Raw genomic sequence first — 12,729 nt, 5'->3', positions numbered from 1 at the left:
GCAATCTTAGTAAATCACTTTAATACTACTTTTACCTGTTGATTCCTCCTATATATGTATACTCTGGACACTATCCCTCCCAAAGGCACTTGTAATTATAGGACATGGGTGTAAACTACTGCCTCTGATGGAATAAGGAGAGATCTATTTCAGTGATGATTATGTGTATACATATAGTTGGGGAAATGCCCTGCCAATACAAACTATCCACAAAGATAGTGATAAAAAATTATATGGTTAGAAAACACCTTTGGAAGACATCAATTTGAGTTAGATTTTTAAGGCTTTTGAATTTATTATATATCAGTTGAAATGATATCCTTTTTTTCTTCTTCTATGCATAGAAATCTAATGACTGAAAAAAGCAATATCTTAAATTTATTGAGGAATTGATTCTTTAAAAACTTTAGAAGGACTCTATTGCTTCCTAAGGACAATCAAGGCAACATGACAACTTATTACTTGAGTGAATAGAAAGTATTTAATTATGATCCTGAATCAAAACTACCCACTTAATTTTCCACAATTTGTGAAATTCATGGAAGTGCTTGACCTTTAATTCCATTACTAGCAGGCATTCTCAAACAGGTAGTGAAGATTTCAATCTTTAGTTCATTTGAAGCAGTTACCTATATATGAAAATTTTCTCATTTTTCTATACTAGAAATTCATACTTTTGGGGGCATGTGTCAAGGACTCCTTTGACAATGTAATGAAGCCTATAGATCATTTCTCAGAATAACATTTTTAAAAAATAAAGTAAAACACATATGATTACAAAGGAAGTCATTTATATTGAAATATAATTCTCAACATATAAAAACAAGTTTAAAATGTAATATATCAAACAGGACATCTAATAACTAAAGTATTTTTGAAATTATAATGAACATGAAGGGAATTTTGAGTTATTTGTAAAAACTGTATTGTGTTATGAAAATACCTGGAATTTCTGTTAATGACAATGACATTTCTAACACAATGATGATTTTGTTATTGAGATAAATTTCACTTAGGAATTAATGAAAATAAATTTCTAATCTTTGTTTCCCATCTAAATTCACGGGTTCCCTAAAATCTACCAATGGACTTTAAGTTAACAATTTCTATTTTTAGCCATTTCTAGTCCACTTTCTTCTACACCACATAAGCTTACAAGATATATGAAGAAAGTAGCAAGAATCCACCTTTGCTTTTCCCATTAAAATCAGCAGACTTGGGTAAGTGACATGTAAAGGCAGAGACAAAATTGACAAACATGATCGCTGCATCACTGATTGTGATTTAAAAAAATTGATTGGGGCAAGACCAGAGAATTAGAGAGACAAATGTTGTTTTTGACGCACATTTTGACACACATACAAAAAGAAGATGGAGTCTTCAAATTATAGGCAAATTAATTTGACTTCAATTCCTGACCTAATTTTAAACAGAACTATTAAGTGGATTTAAGAAAAAAAATATTTTCAGTTCCAAATTCTCTCTCATTCTATCCTTTCACTCTTTGAGAAGTCAAGAAATATAATATTCAGTATACATATGAAATCATCAAAAACCTATTTCCACATTAGTTATGTTGCAAGAAAAAAAGTGCAAGAGAAATAAAATGGAAACAATATGCTTCAATCTGCAGTCAGGATTCATTAGTTTTCTCTCTGGAGATAGCACTTTTTAGCTAGAGTCTTTTGGCATTATCATGGATCATTGTAATGATAAGAGTAGCCAAGTCTCTCACAGTAAATTACTTTTATACTATTGCTGTTACTGTATACAGTGTTCTGGTTCTACTTACTTTGTATCATATCAAATAAGTCTTCTCAGATTTTTCTGAAACCTTTCCCTTCATTATTCCTTACAAAATAATATTCTATCATCACAATCATATATCATAACTTGTTCAAATACTCTCCATTTGATGGACATTTAAGGGGATGGTTTCTGAGCATTTTGAAAGGCAATAAGTGATTAGTGAGCACCAGAATGGGTTTATCAAGAATAGGCCATACAATACATTTTCTTTAGGGTTTCTTCCAGTTCTAAATATTATAAATCAGGTAATTCATATATAACATTTTCTGTTTACAGATGAGGGAATTGAGGCTTACAAATAAATGACGTGACCACCATTATAAGGCTAGTTGGTAGAAGAGCCGGGAGTTAAAGTTAATCTTTTTTTTAGTATTAAACAATACTTCTCCCTAAAGATTGAAAAATGGGCATTAGGCATAATAGACAATGAAGGCTTTTTTTTTTTTTTTCCTTAGGGGGATAGGTCAGCTTTGACTGACAAATCTCATTTCCTTTTTTGGACAAGGTTATCTGACTGAAAAATCCAGGGAATGGATATATCATACCTTGACTTAAGCAAGGAAACTGGCAAAATTTCTTATGAGATATTTGTGGGCATGATGGAGAAAGATGAGCAAGATGATTATAAGGTGAATTGGGTTCAGAACTGGTTAAGTAAACACAATTCAAGCCATAAACCCAAAGAAGAGTAATGATTAATAAATTAATAGAAGAAAGTCTCTAGTTGAGTATCCCATATTAGCCCTATTCTGTTTTAAAATTTTATTATTGACTTAGATTGGCATATTTATCAATTAAATTGAATTAGGATACAAAAATATCTTGAAAAGCTGGGGAAATGTGCCATATTTAATAAGATAAAATTTAGTGATAGGAATAGAAAATTGATTTGTGTTTGCAGAAAAGGTAGGAAAAAAGCATAACTTCAAAGAAATATGATCAAAATGATGAAGGTACTGAGAATGGATAAGCTAAAGTAGAGAATTAGGGGAGGTGTGTTTTCACCTTTCAAGTTTTTTGAAGGCCTGTCATATTGAAGAGGGATTTGACATGTTCTTCTTTTCTAAGAACTGAGAGCAATGGGAGGAAGTTGAAGAGAAGAAGATTTCATTTCTTGTTAATGTGATTCTTGGCTTAATTCTGTCTCTGTTAAATATACTGGGAGACAACTGTCACGTGGTTTAAAATACAAATAAGGTAATCGAGAGTGATGCAGAGTCTGAGTCAGCCAGCAGGTGGTGTTCTGCTTGAGCTCTTCTTTCCAGCACCTGCCCATCTGTTGATGTTTAACATTCTAATAGGTTGCAATACCCCCCGTGGTTATTAAATGGGTCCTCAAAGACTGAGCTGTTCCTAGCTAATAGCCCTTTCACTTTTACTGTCACTGGATGAAAGCAGCTTCCCTGTTCCCTCTTCAAGCTGTTTTTTTAAGTTCACATCTAAGCAATTTTTATTTGATCTGGATCTATTATTTCATTGAATAGAAAACCCTAGGTGTGGAAACATTTTCAGAAAATGTAGATTAGCAACTACTCTGCAATTTATAGTCTTAGAGTGTTTCCTGGGGTTATCAAAGGACTAAATGGCTTCCCCAGGGTCATACAACTAATTTGGATCAGAGATGTAACATGAACTCATTTTACTGACTCCAAGGGTGATTCTTTAGCAACTATTCTGCACTATATCTCAAGAGATTTCATAAAATTAATATTAGTAGTAATGTTGATTAATGTTAAAATAATAATTATTTTGATTATCTTTATAATGACCTTGCAATTTGAAAGTATTCCAAGAAGCTGTTATTTAATCAGCTTGCAAAAAATCTTCCACTAAAGTATACTTACTAAATAAGACCTGGTAGTTACTAGAAGCAGAGAAGTGAAGAAACTTGGCTAGTAAACCCTAGAACCAGAGGTGGGATTTTAATCCACATCTGTCTCTGGACATGAACAACACTATGCACCATGCAAAACTATCTCTACAATATTGTATTAGATAAAATTATTCTTGCCCTTCCCAGGTCAACCAATATAAAACAAATGAGAACTGTTTTTTTTTTTTTTTTCCCTCTCTCATTCCTTTGGAATATCTTGCTTCCAATTTTTCTTCCCCCTGTAATTCCAAAGAATTTTGGCAAGAAGCACATGGGTTACTACATTTTGATATAGGTATAATTAAAAATGAAATAAATGAGTTCTTCTTCTCCCCTTATGTATAAGGTACTCAGTCTGTGCAAAGTATCTCTATTTTTCCCTTTCCCCTGCTTTTACTTTTGTGCCAAGGGCTAATGGAGTATGAAGGAGGGACAGATATAGGCAGGTTTTCTTAAGACTTAAGCAGGTGATTTCAGAAAGGCCTGGAGAGACTTACCTGAACTGATGCTGAGTGAAATGAGCAAGACCAGGAGATCATTATATACTTCAACAACAATACTATATGATGATCAATTCTGATGGACATGGCTTTCTTCAATAATGAGATGAATCAAATCAGTTCCATTTGTTCAATAATGAATAGATCCAGTTACACCCAGTGAAAGAACTCTGGGAAATGAGTGTGGACCACTACATAGCATTCCCAATTCCTCTATTTTTGTTTGCCTGCATTTTTTATTTCCTTCACAAGTTAATTGTAAATTATTTCAAAGTCTGATTCTTCTTATGCAGCAAAATAACTGTATGGACATGTATACACATATTGTATTTAACATATACTTTAACATATTTAACATGTATTGGTCTACCTGCCCTCTGGAGGAGGGGGTGGGGGGAATTAGGGGGAAAATTGGAACAAAAGGGTTTGCAGTTGTCAGTGTTGAAAAATTACATATATCTTGTAAATAAAAAGTTATAACAAAGGGAAAAAAAAGACTTGAGCAGGAATTAGCCACTCTGAGTCCTAAATCCTTTTGCATATATGCAGATGTGACCTACCTGGGTCCTGTGATTTCCAAACTTTCCTTTTTAGTGCTTCAGCCTAGTTTGTATCTAGGGTATAAACAACTATAATCATAAATCTCTCATATTTAAGCTCCCATCTTATTGAGATTCGATAATTTAGGTCCCAATTAGTGTAAATAATGACTTTTTAGAAATGTTCTTATGTATTCAAATTTGTACTATTTGAAGTTATAAGTATATAAAATATGGTAATCATTTCTAGCACAATGGAAATATAAAAAGCAAATTCCAATAATGAGACCACTTTGGGGGAGTACTAATTGGGACCTAGATATAATTCCTTTCCAAATTTTGCATGATACAAAAGCTAATTCATGTAAAGGTTAAAATACATTTTACTTAAGTGGGATTAAAATGAACAGAGAACAGAGCTAGAAGACCAAAGTTTCAGACCCTCTTTTGGACAATCAATCTGAAATCTCAATGCTGTTACTTAAACTACCACAGTTAAAATGAAATTACTGATATCAACTTTAATACTCACAGATAACAGATCTAATGAGCTCTAAACATTCAATTCCCCCAACCAAATCTTATGAGCCTATTATTTCCTACGCATAGCCAAAGATTGTTCCTCAAGGGACCAATGGTCCTCAAGAATTTGAGGGCCAAAGTTAGTCTTTGCCTAGTGCGTTTGCCTCTCACTCTCTGAATGAAATACACTTAAATTCTTGCATGGACTCATCAATGATATTCTTTGCTACTTTCAATTATTTTTAGTCTTGTCTGACTCTTTGTGGCTCCTTTTGGAGTTTTCTTGGCAAAAATAATGAAGTATTTGTCATTGCCATCTCCAGCTCATTTTACTGTTGAGCAAGCTGAGGCAAATAGGAAGGTGATTCGTCCAGGGTCACAAACTAATAAATAAATATCTGAGGTCAAATTTGATCTCAGTTCTCCCCGATTCAAGCCCAGTCTTCTATCACTACTATCACCTAGTTGCCCTGTTCAGTGTTGTTCTAGTTGGCAGTCAACAACATCTATTTATAAAATACCTACTATGGACTTGATACTCTGCAAGGTACTGGGGACACAAATTCTTAAAAAAAAAAAAACAAACAACCCTTTCTCTCAACAGGCTTATGTTATGGTATACATGCCATTTCAGAGACATTTTCAAACCATAATGTATGTAACTTATTATGTCCTCTTTTCCAATATTCTTTCTTATATGTGGTTTTCCCCTAAAAGAATATCAGTTCTTAGAAATGAGGCACTACCTTCCTTCCTTGTTTGTAATTGTAAAGCTAGTTATTGAAGACCTGAAAAAGATCCTAGATTTAAATAGCTAAGGTGGCCCACTGCATCCAGTCACATCCAGTTGTCTCGACTTGCCACTTGACTCTGGAGGAAAGAATGGGGCTGATGACTTGCATATCTTTGTCTCACTTAAATCCAATTCATTTGCAAATGAAGATATCACCCTCCGGATGTCATTAGTCATCTTTGAGAATGAAGGGCAAACAACAACAATCCTTATGTCTTTCATATAGTAAACTAACTTTAAAAAATTATTCATTCATTCAATCACCTCAGGTCATATCACTAAGTCACATCACTAATTAGGTGACAGAAATGGGTTAGATCCCAAGTCCCTTTACTCCTACTCCAGTATTCTTAACATATGTCAATGACTTTTCAAATTTCCCAGATATCCTCCTCTTGGGTATTCTTTTGGTTCGTTCTTAAAGATTATATACCCTTCATTCTACAGTAGACAGATGAGAATTATGCAGATGCTTTCCTGATTATTGAGAGAGAAAAAATTCACCAACTGGTGACCAACCTTCTGATAACAGGCCTTCATAATCTTGGGACTGAGTCCATCATTAGTCATATACTTAAATTTTCTCCACTTTGATGGGATATGCTAGAAACTTGGCTCTGCTTTTGAGATTTTAGGGTCACTAGAATACTGATGATAAAGCACTGATGGAAAGCTCTGCAAATAAAAATTTAGTCAATTTGTATTAAATGCTTACTTTAGCATCATGAATTTGAGCTGGAAGGGACCTTAGAGTTCATTGAGTTCCACTCTCTCATTTTATAGATGAGAAAACTAAGCTCCAGGAACTAAACCCAGAGAGAGTAAGCAACTTTCCAGAAGTCACACAGAAGTAAGTGTCTGAAGGGGGATTTTCATCTAGATTCTCCTGACTCTGAGTGCTATTCTTTGTTCACTACACTATATTATCTCTATAATTAGAAGGAGTTATGTGTAATTTGAGAGAAGTCACCTACTCTGATCAGGGAGAGCTTCCTGGAGGAGGTGTTATTTGAGTGGGGCTTTAATGTAGAGACCCACATTCAAAAGGACTTTCTTAGAAGGCTCCTCTACTACTTCATTATTGTTATTATTAATTAACTTTATAATTTATCTATTTCATCTTGATCCCTGTTCAATGGCACTACATATCTTTGCAGTTTAATAAAATGTAATTAGTTCTGTCCTATATTTTATAGTCCTAAACTATCCAAAGTTTAACTTGAGTATTTAAGCATTTATTTCCCTGTAATTTCAGGGAACAAGCACATCTCATCTCATCAGGGACAGTTAGCCTAAGTTCCCAGAGCTAGTGCAGCATTTAGCATTTTTTTTTTTTCATCAAAGGTCAAGGGAGGCCTTTGTGCTGCCCTTTTAAAACTGTGCCCTGGGAACAATCTATGTTAAGACCTTTTTGTGAGGTATGTGGTTATAATTAGATCTACTTATAGGAACTGGCAGGATACTGATTCGGGCTTTCTTTTCCTATTCATGCAAAATTATCTTTCCTTTTTCTCCCTTATCCCAACACCCCCAGCAAGGAATGTTATTTGGCTAGTTTCTTGGTGTTCTGTGATAATACATTCCTCTCTGTTTCAGTCATCCTGGCATCCAGAGACTCCTAGCTGCTCCTCTGGTGATGTAATTCTGTGACCCGCATCACCTGCAAAGCCAGCCTGAAAAGAATAACAAAAGGGGCCCTTTCTAAGTAGAGGGGCTCTGAGCTTCCAAAATTCCCCATTTTTTGTATTCTTCATTTCTTATGAAGTCCTCTCCCCTTTCTTCTTAAAAGTCTCTTTCCTCAGGAAGCATGTTTCTTTGTTTTTCTGGTCTCTGGACCAGGATAAAGGAAGGAAGAATAAGAAGTAAGATTCTAGATAAGCTGGTACCGTTTGTACTTTATAGCAATCTAGATCTTCCCAAGGGGAAAGCTTTTCACTTGGAGTCAGGTCACAAGTATCTACAAAAATTAATAAATAATTGAAGCCTGGCAATTTTCCCCAAACTCATAGAGCTGATTGTCCTTACTCCAAGGTTACTTCTATTTTAGATGTTTAATGTATGTAAGAAAATAATCCATTCAATCCAAGGCAATCCCAATAGACTTTGGATAGAAAATGCTATCTGCGTCCAGAAAAAGAACTATGAAAATTGAGTGTAAATCAACACATGCTATGTTCACTTCTTTTTTCTGTTTTTTTTTTTTTCTCTCCTATGGTTTTTCCCCCCTTTTATTCTGATTTTTCTCTCCCAACATGATTCAAAAAGCAATGTGCATTATAAATAAATAAATTTAAATTAAAAAAAAAAAAGGAAATAGTCTACTCAGAACTACCTGAATTCACCTCTTTGCTTGTGATATTCTGTGAGATTTCCTGATTTTATATGGTTAAAATGCAAATAAGTGGTACAGTGACTAGGAACCTGGCCTGGCCTTGTAATGCTGCAGAAACTGAGGCAAGATAGAGATTAGGGAGTATTTAATAATTTATTTAAAAGGGAGAGATTTACTGGATCCAAAGGTTTGGTCCTAGGGCTGAATGAGACTATCTCCAAGAATCCAGCAAACAATGTGAGTTCTCAATGACATATATATACACATGGCTCAGACTCAGGGGGTAGACTGGGGCAGAGGTGGAGTTAAGGGGCTGAGAGTGGGAACGGGACTCTGACAGTCTGGGGTGAGCCACCGGAGATGGTTTGACATAATGGGGGGAGAAATCCTGGAGATAGGGAGAAGCATCTTGATAAGACAGTATCTGATATTCTGATAGCTTGGGATGGGGAGAGGTATTCTGAAATTCTAAAATATAAGATTTTTTATCCTTATCAAATATCCTGATTAAGAGGGAGGGGTGGTTTTGCAGGATTGAGCAGAACAATTATAAAGTGAAGCAGAACAATTAGGGAAACTGAGTTAGGACAATAAAAGAAAACTGTGGCATAACAGCCTGGAGTAAGAAATATCTGAATTCAAATTCAGTTTAAGACACTTATAAGCTGGGTGAATTTAGGCAAGTCACTTAACCACGTTTGCTTCAGGTAGCTCATCTGTAAAATGAGCTAGAAAAGGAAATAGCAAACCACTCCAATATCTTTGCCAAGAGAACCGTCAGGAAGAGTTAGACATGACTGAAAAACAGACTAGATAACCAAAAAAAAAAAAAAAAAAAAGGAAAATAAAGTGGAAATTGAAGTAGGAAATATATAGAAACATAGAGCTAGAACTGAAAGAAGTCATCTCATTCAACCCTGTCATTTTACAGATGAGGAAACTGAGAAGCAGAATGTTTTTTTTAAGGATTTGTCCAAAGGTCATGTAAATAGTGAGAGTCAGAGTCAGGATTTTAAATCATGGCCCATGATCACAAGTTCAGCACTCTTTCTACCATACTATATTTACTCCTAATTGATGTTGATATCTCTGTGACAAATAGTTCTAATATATCTAGTTAAAATTGATCACTTGAAATTTTTTGATCCAGTCAGATAAATCCCAAGCTTAGGACAGCTTGATACATTTAATCCTCCTTTATTTCTGGTTTCTTTCTATCACTGGCTGATTTCCATGTTATTCTGTCCAAACAATGAGAAACAGAATGCAAGGAACTAACAATGTGGATGTTCTGAGAATAAAGAGTCAGGGACTCTTTGGACTAATATGGATGTGAGGTCCTAGCAATGACCAAAATCAGAATCTATCTTCTGATTTTCAGGAATTGTTCAATTCAATCTATATATTAACTTTTCTCTTTTTTTCACTTACTGATACATGTGACCTCATTGGTTCATCTGTTTGGGGAATAGTGGGATGAGAGAATATGTACTGTAGAGCAATGATGTCAAACTCAAAGAGAAACAGGAGTCAGTGAATCATACTTAGTCACCTGGTCACTTAGTCACTTGGAAAAGCATATATTAATATTATCTATGTCTTACTACATTTAGATTTATTTTTCAGTTACATTTTAATCTGCTTTCAGCTGTGGCCCAGTAGGTAATATGTTTGACAAATTTATTGTGGAGAACAGAGTATAAGCCTTGTCACTTTACAGCTTTCAGTCTTTGGCAACTCTTTAAGATTTATTTTAGGGGAGTCACAGATTAGACAAATGATGTTCTCAATTTAAAGAAAAAAACAAATTGTTCACTCAAGAGAGTGCATTCATTAACCATTATGGAACCAAGCATGAATAAAGCATGATTTTTAATATATTCCATTACATTATTTAAGATGGAGAGGTCTCATGGCATAGCAGGTACCTTGTGAGCCTTGGAGTCAGGAATATCTATATTAAGTTCTGCTTCTGATACATATTGGCTGTGTGACCTTAGACAAGTCATTAAATCTCTCAGTACCCTAGATCAGGGCTAAACACAATCCCTTTTTGCCTATGAAATTTCTGTTTGACTCCATTTCAAATCTGAGCCAAGGTGTTTCCGGTAGCATTTGTACATAAACAGTGGAAAGCATACTATATGTTCAGAACCAAGACTTCAGTGAAGTCATATGATACAACATGTCCAAAAACTGCCATAAAAACCTCAGGTTCATTACATGTTTGATTTTGTATTAATTTTTGCTCATTGCTTTTCGAAACCTTTTACTGTTGCCAAATTTTTGTGATTTCCCCCGCTATTCAACTTCATATGGGTTGCAGCACACAGTTTAAGAAACTTTTCCCTAAGCCAGTGGTTCTCAAACTTTTGTTTTCAGTATCTTTATCCTATTAAAAATTATTGAGGATTTCTCCAAAGCGTTTTTGTTTATCTGAGTTATATTTATAGACATTTACCATATTGGAAATAAAAACTATTTTTTAATTTGTAGACCCTCTAAAAGGGTTTCAGAGATTCCCAGGATTCTCCAGGGGTCCTCAAACTTTTTAAATAGGGGGCCAGTTCACTGTCCCTCAGGTTGTTGGAGGGCCAGACTATAGTAAAAACAAAAATTTTGTTTTGTGGGCCTTTAAATAAAGAAACTTCATAGCCCTGGGCGAGGGGGATAAATGTCCTCAGCTGCTGCATTTGGCCGGCGGGCCGTAGTTTGAGGACCCCTGATTCTAGACCATACTTTGAGAACCACTGCCCTAAGATATATAGATAGATATAGATACATATCTATATATAGATATGTATCTATATCTATCTATATCTATATCTATCTATCTATCTATCTATCTATCTATCTATCTATCTATTTGGTCTCAGGACCTCTTTATGCTCTTAAAAATGATTGAGGACTTTCCAAAGGGCTTTTATCTATATGGGTTATATCTATCAGGATTTTCTTTGATACCCAAACTCTGAGTTAACCTAAAAAAATACATAACAATAACAACATATGGGGGGAAATTGAAGAATTGAATGAGAGAGAAGGGATGATTATTGGGATAAAATGCTAGAGAAGATGGGAGGAGATGGGCTGAAAATATAAGCAGAATTGACTTGGGCAAGAAGAAGGATTTTCTCTTTATCAGAAACTGGTAGAAAAGAAGAAAAAATTTGAGGGGGGAAGTGTGGTGTGACAGGATTTTCAAAGAAAGAGAAAAGAAGAACCATAAAGAATAGTCTGAATTTTCTCAGCAAAATTATGGGGAGCTCCTCAGTAAGGAGAATAAGGTACTTACTTAAGGAAGATTCCTAACTTACTTTTTATTTAAGTATTAAGTAACTAGTATTGTTAACCTGAATTTTTTTTCTTTGAACTCAGATTAACAATACTGGTCATCCTTTTTGTAGATATTTTGGAGAATATAGGCCTCTTGAAAGTAGGGACTGTTTTTGTTTTCTGTCATTGAGTCTAGAAGACTTAGTAGAGTGCTTTACACATGATAAGGGCTTAATGGCATGGTAAATGTCACTAAAAAGGATTGTTCAGCTTATTGTGGAGGACAGAGCCTTGTCACTTTACAACTTTCATTCTTTAGCAAACTCTTTAAGATTTATCTTAGGGGAGTCACAGATCTTGGACAAATGATGTTCTCAATTTACTAAAAAAAACAGAACTACAAATTGCTAAAGAAGGGGCAGCTAGATGGTGCAGTGAGTAGAATGCCAGGCCTGAAGTCAGGAGGACCTGAGTTTAAATTTGACCTCAGAACTTAACACTTATTAGCTGTGTTACCCTGGGCAAGTCACAAATCCAATTGCCTCTCAAACAAACAAATTTTTAAAAAAAATTTAAAAAAATTATTTTTCATTTAAATTTAAAAACAATTTTTAAAAGGTTTTTTTTTTTTTTAAACAATTGTTAAAGAGTCCTGGAGTAAAAGTAAGCAGTAACTATGGAAAATTAATGGAGACTTAATTTAATAAGTATTCATTAATCCCTACATTGTGCCTAGTGCTGTGATAGATTTACTATGTGCAAGAAGTTTGAATCTCTTATAGTGCCATTAAAAGAAATAACCCATTTCTCTGACAAAGCAGAAGAAAAAATATGGTAAGGAAAGCTCAGTGACTTGCTCAGGACCACATAGAAATTTAATAACAGAATGAGTTTTAGAACTCATAACCTTTTTTTTTTCAGACTTCCACTTGGTCATGGAGTGATGTTAGCCCCTGGCAGGGAGCCACAGCCCTTCAAAAGAGGAACTTGGCTAGAAGGGAAGAACAGACTAGGAACTTGAATTCAAGGGGATACTGACAAAGCTGTTGGAAATATTAAAATCCAGAAGGAATATATTTTAGCAT

At 34.6% G+C, this 12,729-nt stretch overlaps 1 protein-coding gene across 3 annotated transcripts in view; it reads left to right on the top strand.

Annotated features, from left to right (window-relative positions):
• Positions 1 to 12,729, top strand: part of FILIP1 (filamin A interacting protein 1) — a 261,103-nt gene that overhangs the window by 171,746 nt on the left and 76,628 nt on the right. The window lies entirely within an intron of this gene.

Source organism: Antechinus flavipes, chromosome 4, assembly GCF_016432865.1.
Source record: "Antechinus flavipes isolate AdamAnt ecotype Samford, QLD, Australia chromosome 4, AdamAnt_v2, whole genome shotgun sequence".
Taxonomy (NCBI): domain Eukaryota; kingdom Metazoa; phylum Chordata; class Mammalia; order Dasyuromorphia; family Dasyuridae; genus Antechinus; species Antechinus flavipes.
The sequence above is the reverse complement of the archived record's forward strand: the minus strand, read 5'-3'. Positions and strand labels throughout refer to the sequence as shown.